Source organism: Callionymus lyra, chromosome 15 (genome assembly GCF_982586985.1).
Source record: "Callionymus lyra chromosome 15, fCalLyr1.hap1.1, whole genome shotgun sequence".
Classification (NCBI taxonomy): domain Eukaryota; kingdom Metazoa; phylum Chordata; class Actinopteri; order Syngnathiformes; family Callionymidae; genus Callionymus; species Callionymus lyra.
The window spans coordinates 1,082,462-1,092,821 of NC_141832.1; the positions used below are offsets into that span (position 1 = coordinate 1,082,462).

A 10,360-nucleotide genomic window follows, 5' to 3' on the forward strand; every position below is an offset into this window, starting at 1 on the left:
AGTCACGACTGGAGGATCATGGGAATCAAGTCAGTCTTGAAACCATTGTTGAGTCACGACTGGAGGATCATGGGAATCAAGTCAGTCTTGAAACCATTGTTGAGTCACGACTGGAGGATCATGGGAATCAAGTCAGTCTTGAAACCATTGTTGAGTCACGACTGGAGGATCATGGGAATCAAGTCAGTCTTGAAACCATTGTTGAGTCACCACAACTAATCATTGATCATCTAATCATTGATTATCTGATCATCTAATCATTGATTATCTGATCATCTAATCATTGATGATCTGATAATCTAATCATTGATTATCTGATCATCTAATCATTGATGAACTGATCATCTAATCATTGATGATCTGATCATCTAATCATTGATCATCTATTCATCTAATCATTGATCCTCTAATCATCTAATCATTGATCATCTGGTCATCTAATCATTGATGAACTGATCATCTAATCATTGATGATCTGATCATCTAATCATTGATCATCTATTCATCTAATCATTGATCCTCTAATCATCTAATCATTGATCATCTAATCATTGATTAACTGATCATCTAATCATTGATTATCTGATCATCTAATCATTGATGATCTGATCATCTAATCATTGATTATCTGATCATCTAATCATTGATCATCTAATCATTGTTCATCTAATCATCTAATCAACTAACGAGGAGGGTCTAATCCTGGAGTTAAAGGCAGAAGACGTCAGATTAACGAGGGATTACGAGCGAACGCAGCGACTGTCGAGAGGCGACCAATGAGAAGACAGGATGGAATCTGACGCCAACAATCTTGTTCTGACATCGTTGGTCACGGACGGTGAACTTCATCTTCATCCTCAGTGTCACACAACTACACAACTACACAACAAGTCTGAGTCTCAGCAACACTCACCAGGAGTGTAAGAAAACATTCCTACACTTAAATATCACAATATTACTTTTCACGATACTATCATGTTAAACATAACTTTATACGTTTCATGTTTTCAGTTAACATGAAAATATTCACAAATATCCTTGTTACTACACTATTACAACACCAGAGTCAAGTACTGGACAATACTACACATATATACTTGTTACTACACTATTACAACACCAGAGTCAAGTACTGGACAATACTACACATATATACTTGTTACTACACTATCACAACACCAGAGTCAAGTACTGAACAATACTACACATATATACTTGTTACTAAACTATCACAACACCAGAGTCAAGTACTGGTCAATACTACACATATATCCAGTACTTGTTACTACACTATCACAACACCAGAGTCAAGTACTTGACAATACTACACAGATATACTTGTTACTACACTGTCACAACACCAGAGTCAAGTACTGGACAATACTACACATATATACAGTACTTGTTACTACACTATCACAACACCAGAGTCAAGTACTTGACAATACTACACAGATATACTTGTTACTGCACTATCACAACACCAGAGTCAAGTACTGGACAATACTACACATATATACAGTACTTGTTACTACACTATCACAACACCAGAGTCAAGTACTTGACAATACTACACAGATATACTTGTTACTACACTATCATAACACCAGAGTCAAGTACTGGACAATACTACACAGATATACTTGTTACTACACTATCATAACACCAGAGTCAAGTACTGGACAATACTACACATATATACTTGTTACTACACTATCACAACACCAGAGTCAAGTACTGGACAATACTACACATATATACTTGTTACTACACTATCACAACACCAGAGTCAAGTACTGGACAATACTACACATATATACTTGTTACTACACTATCACAACACCAGAGTCAAGTACTGGACAATACTACACATATATATATACTTGTTACTACACTATCACAACACCAGAGTCAAGTACTGGACAATATGAAACATATATACTTGTTACTACACTATCACAACACCAGAGTCAAGTACTGGACAATATGAAACATATATACTTGTTACTACACAATCACTGTATATCACTTATCCATCAAACCGTTGTATCGTACAGTATCGTAGATGAAAAGTTGGGATTGTCAGCATATTAAATACTTCAATAAAATATTAATAAAAAATAAATCACATCAAGTAAATGATTGTTTTAGGGTTGCTAGTCAGTTAGCAGGTTCACAGTTTTACAAATATATTTCTGTGGAATTATTAAAAAATACAACAGAATATTTGGTAGTTTTTGTTATCAATAAACTTCTACCAAACCTGATCAGAGGTGTCTGAGATGTGAGAGAGTGAGGGAACAAGGTGTGAGGAAGTGAGGGAACAAGGGTGTGAAGAAGTGAGGGAACAAGGGTGTGAGGAAGTGAGGGAATAAGGGTGCGAAGAAGTGAGGGAACAAGGGTGTGAAGAAGTGAGGGAACAAGGTGTGAGGAAGTGAGGGAACAAGGGTGTGAAGAAGTGAGGGAACAAGGGTGTGAGGAAGTGAGGGAACAAGGGTGCGAAGAAGTGAGGGAACAAGGTGTGAGGAAGTGAGGGAACAAGGGTGTGAAGAAGTGAGGGAACAAGGGTGTGAAGAAGTGAAGGAACAAGGGTGTGAGGAAGTGAGGGAACAAGGGTGTGAAGAAGTGAGGGAACAAGGGTGTGAAGAAGTGAGGGAACAAGGGTGTGAAGAAGTGAGGGAACAAGGTGTGAGGAAGTGAGGGAACAAGGGTGTGAAGAAGTGAGGGAACAAGGGTGTGAGGAAGTGAGGGAACAAGGGTGCGAAGAAGTGAGGGAACAAGGTGTGAGGAAGTGAGGGAACAAGGGTGTGAAGAAGTGAGGGAACAAGGGTGTGAAGAAGTGAAGGAACAAGGGTGTGAGGAAGTGAGGGAACAAGGGTGTGAAGAAGTGAGGGAACAAGGGTGTGAAGAAGTGAAGGAACAAGGGTGTGAGGAAGTGAAGGAACAAGGGTGTGAAGAAGTGAGGGAACAAGGGTGTGAGGAAGTGAGGGAACAAGGGTGCGAAGAAGTGAGGGAACAAGGTGTGAGGAAGTGAGGGAACAAGGGTGTGAAGAAGTGAGGGAACAAGGGTGTGAAGAAGTGAAGGAACAAGGGTGTGAAGAAGTGAAGGAACAAGGGTGTGAAGAAGTGAGGAAACAAGGGTGTGAAGAAGTGAAGGAACAAGGGTGTGAAGAAGTGAAGGAACAAGGATGTGAAGAAGTGAGGGAACAATGGTGTGAGGAAGTGAGGGAACAAGGGTGTGAAGAAGTGAGGGAACAAGGGTGTGAAGAAGTGAAGGAACAAGGGTGTGAAGAAGTGAAGGAACAAGGGTGTGAAGAAGTGAGGGAACAAGGGTGTGAAGAAGTGAGGGAACAAGGGTGTGAAGAAGTGAAGGAACAAGGGTGTGAAGAAGTGAAGGAACAAGGGTGTGAAGAAGTGAGGGAACAAGGGTGTGAAGAAGTGAGGGAACAAGGGTGTGAAGAAGTGAGGGAACAAGGGTGTGAAGAAGTGAGGGAACAAGGGTGTGAAGAAGTGAAGGAACAAGGGTGTGAAGAAGTGAAGGAACAAGGGTGTGAAGAAGTGAGGGAACAAGGGTGTGAAGAAGTGAGGGAACAAGGGTGTGAAGAAGTGAAGGAACAAGGGTGTGAAGAAGTGAAGGAACAAGGGTGTGAAGAAGTGAGGGAACAATGGTGTGAGGAAGTGAGGGAACAAGGGTGTGAAGAAGTGAGGGAACAAGGGTGTGAAGAAGTGAAGGAACAAGGGTGTGAAGAAGTGAGGGAACAAGGGTGTGAAGAAGTGAGGGAACAAGGGTGTGAAGAAGTGAAGGAACAAGGGTGTGAAGAAGTGAAGGAACAAGGGTGTGAAGAAGTGAGGGAACAATGGTGTGAGGAAGTGAGGGAACAAGGGTGTGAAGAAGTGAGGGGACAAGGGTGTGAAGAAGTGAAGGAACAAGGGTGTGAAGAAGTGAGGGAACAAGGGTGTGAAGAAGTGAGGGAACAAGGGTGTGAAGAAGTGAAGGAACAAGGGTGTGAAGAAGTGAAGGAACAAGGGTGTGAAGAAGTGAGGGAACAATGGTGTGAGGAAGTGAGGGAACAAGGGTGTGAAGAAGTGAGGGAACAAGGGTGTGAGGAAGTGAGGGAACAAGGGTGTGAGGAAGTGAGGGAACAAGGGTGTGAAGAAGTGAGGGAACAAGGTGTGAGGAAGTGAGGGAACAAGGGTGTGAGGAAGTGAGGGAACAAGGGTGTGAGGAAGTGAGGGAACAAGGGTGTGAGGAAGTGAGGGAACAAGGGTGTGAAGAAGTGAGGGAACAAGGTGTGAGGAAGTGAGGGAACAAGGGTGTGAGGAAGTGAAGGAACAAGGGTGTGAAGAAGTGAAGGAACAAGGGTGTGAGGAAGTGAGGGAACAAGGGTGTGAGGAAGTGAGGGAACAAGGTGTGAGGAAGTGAGGGAACAAGGGTGTGAGGAAGTGAAGGAACAAGGGTGTGAAGAAGTGAAGGAACAAGGGTGTGAAGAAGTGAGGGAACAAGGGTGTGAGGAAGTGAGGGAACAAGGGTGTGAACAAGTGAGGGAACAAGGGTGTGAGGAAGTGAGGGAACAAGGGTGTGAAGAAGTGAGGGAACAAGGGCGTGAGGGAACAAGGGTGTGAAGAGGTGAGGGAACAAGGGTGTGAGGAAGTGAGGGAACAAGGGTGTGAGGAAGTGAGGGAACAAGGGTGTGAAGAAGTGAAGGAACAAGGGTGTGAGGAAGTGAGGGAACAAGGGTGTGAAGAAGTGAGGGAACAAGGGTGTGAAGAAGTGAGGGAACAAGGGTGTGAGGAAGTGAGGGAACAAGGTGTGAGGAAGTGAGGGAACAAGGGTGTGAGGAAGTGAAGGAACAAGGGTGTGAAGAAGTGAAGGAACAAGGGTGTGAAGAAGTGAGGGAACAAGGTGTGAGGAAGTGAGGGAACAAGGGTGTGAGGAAGTGAAGGAACAAGGGTGTGAAGAAGTGAGGGAACAAGGGTGTGAAGAAGTGAGGGGACAAGGGTGTGAAGAAGTGAGGGAACAAGGGTGTGAGGGAACAAGGGTGTGAAGAAGTGAGGGAACAAGGGTGTGAGGGAACAAGGGTGTGAAGAAGTGAAGGAACAAGGGTGTGAGGAAGTGAGGGAACAAGGGTGTGAAGAAGTGAGGGAACAAGGGTGTGAAGAAGTGAGGGAACAAGGGTGTGAAGAAGTGAGGGAACAAGGGTGTGAGGAAGTGAGGGAACAAGGTGTGAGGGAGTGAGGGAACAAGGGTGTGAGGAAGTGAGGGAACAAGGGTGTGAGGAAGTGAGGGAACAAGGGTGTGAGGAAGGAAGCATCAGAGGAAGGAGTCAAGGAGATGATTCTTCACACAAAGGATGAATTGTGAGAGAAAACAACTGTTGGCGAGCAGCTGCTGCTCACAGATGGAGGAGAAGAAGAAGAAAAGAAGAAGGAGAAGAAGAAGAACAAGGAGAAGTAGAAGAAGAAGAAGGGATGAAAGAAACACTTCCTCACACGAGTGACACATGTCCGGTCAATGGTGCGTTTGTGTGTCGTGAGGAGGGACGTGAACGCACCTCGAGGATGAAGGGATGAGTCGCGGTCGTGTCGAGCAGGAATCGAAACCTCGAGTGTTCGCGCGCGTCCTTGTGTCTGCGCTCATGTTAGCTTAGCATCGCTAGCATCACGTTAGCTTAGCGTCGCTAGCATCTTGTTAGCTTAGCATCACTAGCATCTTGTTAGCTTAGCATCGCTAGCATCCCAGTGATCTGCCGGTGAGCTCGCGCCTCTGACGTACGAGGAGCTCCTCCGGCGGCACGAGCCTCCTGCGCTGGGGTCGCAAGCTCATGCATTATTCATGAGCGGGGCGTGTTCATGCATTATTCATGAACGGGGCGTGGCCATGGGCTGACCTGCGGCGGCGGGTCGCGAGCATCATCTAGCGGACGACAGTGTGAAGGACACGTGACGTGTTTATTGTTGATGAAACAAGTTGAAAATATATGTTTTTAAATATAATTGATTAATGATGTGTTTACTGCCAATAATAGTGTTAGTTTTAATAACAATTTAAAAAAATATACCAAAGTAATAACAATAACAATAACTACAAAATTAAAGTGTGAATCTAACGAAACGAATGACATTTGTTTACTCTTGTGAACATAAACAAAACACAAAATAAAGATGATTATTAAGTTTGATTAAATATTATTTTGTTTGTAAACATATCAACTATTTTTTTTACACAATTCTATTTTTCACACTTACTTATTACAATTGTTCTGATGTTATTATAGTTTATTTATTATAATTTGTTCTTGTATGGTGTTGCAATTTATATAATATTGTTTATTTTGTTTTATACTTTAACATTATCAATAATAAAAATGAATTAATCATATTAATTGTTAAAAAACAAACTACTAAACTGTCAGAGTAACATTCGATCCTGATTATTCCACGACATATTGATCTAAGATCAATACGTTTGTGAATGACGTGAACTGTGACCTCAGTGCACGAGCTTGTTCTTAGCTTGTTGTTAGCTTGTTGTTAGCCTGTTGTTAGTTTGTTGTTAGCTTGTTGTTAGTTTGTTGTTAGCTTGTTTTTTGCTTGTTGTTAGCTCGTTGTTAGCTCGTTGTTAGCTTGTTGTTAGCTTGTTGTTAGCTTGTTGTTAGCTTGTCATTAGCTTGTTGTTAGCTTGTTGTTAGCTTGTTGTTAGTTTGTTGTTAGCTTGTTGTTAGCTTGTTGTTAGTTTGTTGTTAGCTTGTTGTTAGCTTGTCATTAGCTTGTTGTTAGCTTGTCATTAGCTTGTTCTTAGCTTGTTGTTAGCTTGTTGTTAGCTTGTTGTTAGCTTGTCATTAGCTTGTTCTTAGCTTGTTGTTAGCTTGTTGTTAGCCTGTTGTTAGTTTGTTGTTAGCTTGTTGTTAGTTTGTTGTTAGCTTGTTTTTTGCTTGTTGTTAGCTCGTTGTTAGCTCGTTGTTAGCTTGTTGTTAGCTTGTTGTTAGCTTGTTGTTAGCTTGTCATTAGCTTGTTGTTAGCTTGTTGTTAGCTTGTTGTTAGTTTGTTGTTAGCTTGTTGTTAGCTTGTTGTTAGTTTGTTGTTAGCTTGTTGTTAGCTTGTCATTAGCTTGTTGTTAGCGTGTTGTTAATGTGTTGTTAGCTTGTTGTTAGCTTGTTGTGAGCTTGTTGTGAACTTGTTGTTAGTTTGTTGTTAGCTTGTTGTTAATTTGTTGTTAGCTTGTTGTTAGCTTGTCGTTAGCTTGTTGTTAGCTTGTTGTTAGCTTGTTGTTAGCTTGTTGTTAGCTTGTCGTTAGCTTGTTGTTAGCTTGTTGTTAGCTTGTTGTGAGCTTGTTGTGAACTTGTTGTTAGTTTGTTGTTAGCTTGTTGTTAATTTGTTGTTAGCTTGTTGTTAGCTTGTCGTTAGCTTGTTGTTAGCTTGTTGTTAGCTTGTTGTTAGCTTGTTGTTAGCTTGTTGTTAGCTTTACTGAAAGTGTCCAGTGACATCATGATGTCGGCTGAATCGGGTAAATCCACTGTTCTGGTTCTCTTGGATCTGTCGTCAGCCTTTGACACAGTTGAACCAGATCCTGCTGAGAAGACTGAGGGATGAAGGCTGTCTGTGTCTGTGTTAGAATGGTTCTCATCTTACCTTTCTGGGCGCAGTTTTAGTGTATCTGCCAATCAAATGAGGTCTGAATCGGCAGATCTGTTGTGTGGAGTCCCTCAAGGTTCTGTTCTTGTTTTCATGTCTTAACAAGAAGGAGCTGTCTCGCTCGCAGTTGATTCAGAACTCTGCAGCGAGAATTCTGAGCCGCTCAAGTAGAAGAACTCACAATTCTCTGATCTTAAAACTCTTTACTGGCTTCCAGTTTCTTTCAGGATCAACTTTAAAATTCTGGTTCTTACTTTCAGATCTATTCATGGTCAGACCTTCATGATCTGATCCAGACTTACACCCCAGCTCGGGCTCTGAGGTCTGTGAGTCAGAATCTAGTGATGGTTCCTGAACACAGTTCAGGACCAGAGGAGAGAAATCTTTTCAGGCTGTTGCTCCTAAGCTTTGGAACGATCTTCTCTCTCTTTGTGTTTGATGATCTACTGACTCCTTTAAGAAACATCTGTGTTTGATGATCTACTGACTCCTTCAAGAAACATGTGTGTTTGATGATCTACTGACTCCTTCAAGAAACATGTGTGTTTGATGATCTACTGACTCCTTCAAGAAACATGTGTGTTTGATGATCTACTGACTCCTTCAAGAAACATGTATGTTTGATGATCTACTGACTCCTTTAAGAAACATCTGTGTTTGATGATCTACTGACTCCTTCAAGAAACATCTGTGTTTGATGATCTACTGACTCCTTCAAGAAACATGTGTGTTTGATGATCTACTGACTCCTTCAAGAAACATGTGTGTTTGATGATCTACTGACTCCTTCAAGAAACATGTATGTTTGATGATCTACTGACTCCTTTAAGAAACATCTGTGTTTGATGATCTACTGACTCCTTTAAGAAACATCTGTGTTTGATGATCTACTGACTCCTTTAAGAAACATGTGTGTTTGATGATCTACTGACTCCTTCAAGAAACATGTGTGTTTGATGATCTACTGACTCCTTCAAGAAACATGTGTGTTTGATGATCTACTGACTCCTTTAAGAAACATCTGTGTTTGATGATCTACTGACTCCTTCAAGAAACATGTGTGTTTGATGATCTACTGACTCCTTCAAGAAACATCTGTGTTTGATGATCTACTGACTCCTTCAAGAAACATGTGTGTTTGATGATCTACTGACTCCTTCAAGAAACATCTGTGTTTGATGATCTACTGACTCCTTCAAGAAACATCTGTGTTTGATGATCTACTGACTCCTTAAAGAAACATCTGTGTTTGATGATCTACTGACTCCTTTAAGAAACATCTGTGTTTGATGATCTACTGACTCCTTCTAGAAACATCTGTGTTTGATGATCTACTGACTCCTTCAAGAAACATGTGTGTTTGATGATCTACTGACTCCTTCAAGAAACATCTGTGTTTGATTATCTACTGACTCCTTCAAGAAACATCTGTGTTTGATGATCTACTGACTCCTTCAAGAAACATCTGTGTTTGATGATCTACTGACTCCTTCAAGAATCATCTGTGTTTGATGATCTACTGACTCCTTCAAGAAACATGTGTGTTTGATGATCTACTGACTCCTTTAAGAAACATCTGTGTTTGATGATCTACTGACTCCTTCAAGAAACATGTGTGTTTGATGATCTACTGACTCCTTCAAGAAACATGTGTGTTTGATGATCTACTGACTCCTTCAAGAAACATGTGTGTTTGATGATCTACTGACTCCTTCAACAAACATGTGTGTTTGATGATCTACTGACTCCTTTAAGAAACATCTGTGTTTGATGATCTACTGACTCCTTCAAGAAACATGTGTGTTTGATGATCTACTGACTCCTTCAAGAAACATCTGTGTTTGATGATCTACTGACTCCTTTAAGAAACATCTGTGTTTGATGATCTACTGACTCCTTCAAGAATCATCTGTGTTTGATGATCTACTGACTCCTTCAAGAAACATGTGTGTTTGATGATCTACTGACTCCTTCAAGAAACATGTGTGTTTGATGATCTACTGACTCCTTTAAGAAACATCTGTGTTTGATGATCTACTGACTCCTTCAAGAAACATGTGTGTTTGATGATCTACTGACTCCTTCAAGAAACATGTGTGTTTGATGATCTACTGACTCCTTTAAGAAACATCTGTGTTTGATGATCTACTGACTCCTTCAAGAAACATGTGTGTTTGATGATCTACTGACTCCTTCAAGAAACATGTGTGTTTGATGATCTACTGACTCCTTTAAGAAACATCTGTGTTTGATGATCTACTGACTCCTTCAAGAAACATGTGTGTTTGATGATCTACTGACTACTTCAAGAAACATGTGTGTTTGATGATCTACTGACTCCTTCAAGAAACATGTGTGTTTGATGATCTACTGACTCCTTTAAGAAACATCTGTGTTTGATGATCTACTGACTCCTTCAAGAAACATGTGTGTTTGATGATCTACTGACTCCTTCAAGAAACATGTGTGTTTGATGATCTACTGACTCCTTCAAGAAACATCTGTGTTTGATGATCTACTGACTCCTTCAAGAAACATGTGTGTTTGATGATCTACTGACTCCTTCAAGAAACATCTGTGTTTGATGATCTACTGACTCCTTCAAGAAACATCTGTGTTTGATGATCTACTGACTCCTTAAAGAAACATCTGTGTTTGATGATCTACTGACTCCTTCTAGAAACATCTGTGTTTGATGATCTACTGACTCCTTCAAGAAACATGTGTG

General features: G+C 41.1%; 1 protein-coding gene across 1 annotated transcript in view; it reads right to left on the reverse strand.

The window, feature by feature from the left end:
• The window catches only part of LOC148064332 (protein TANC2-like), a 103,844-nt gene extending 98,087 nt beyond the window's left edge, over positions 1–5,757 (reverse strand). The window contains exon 1 of the mRNA XM_087809483.1: positions 5,553–5,757. The gene's annotated coding sequence lies outside the window, so the exon portion shown is untranslated. The remainder of the gene's footprint in view (positions 1–5,552) is intronic.
• Between the last annotated feature and the right edge of the window lie 4,603 nt (positions 5,758–10,360).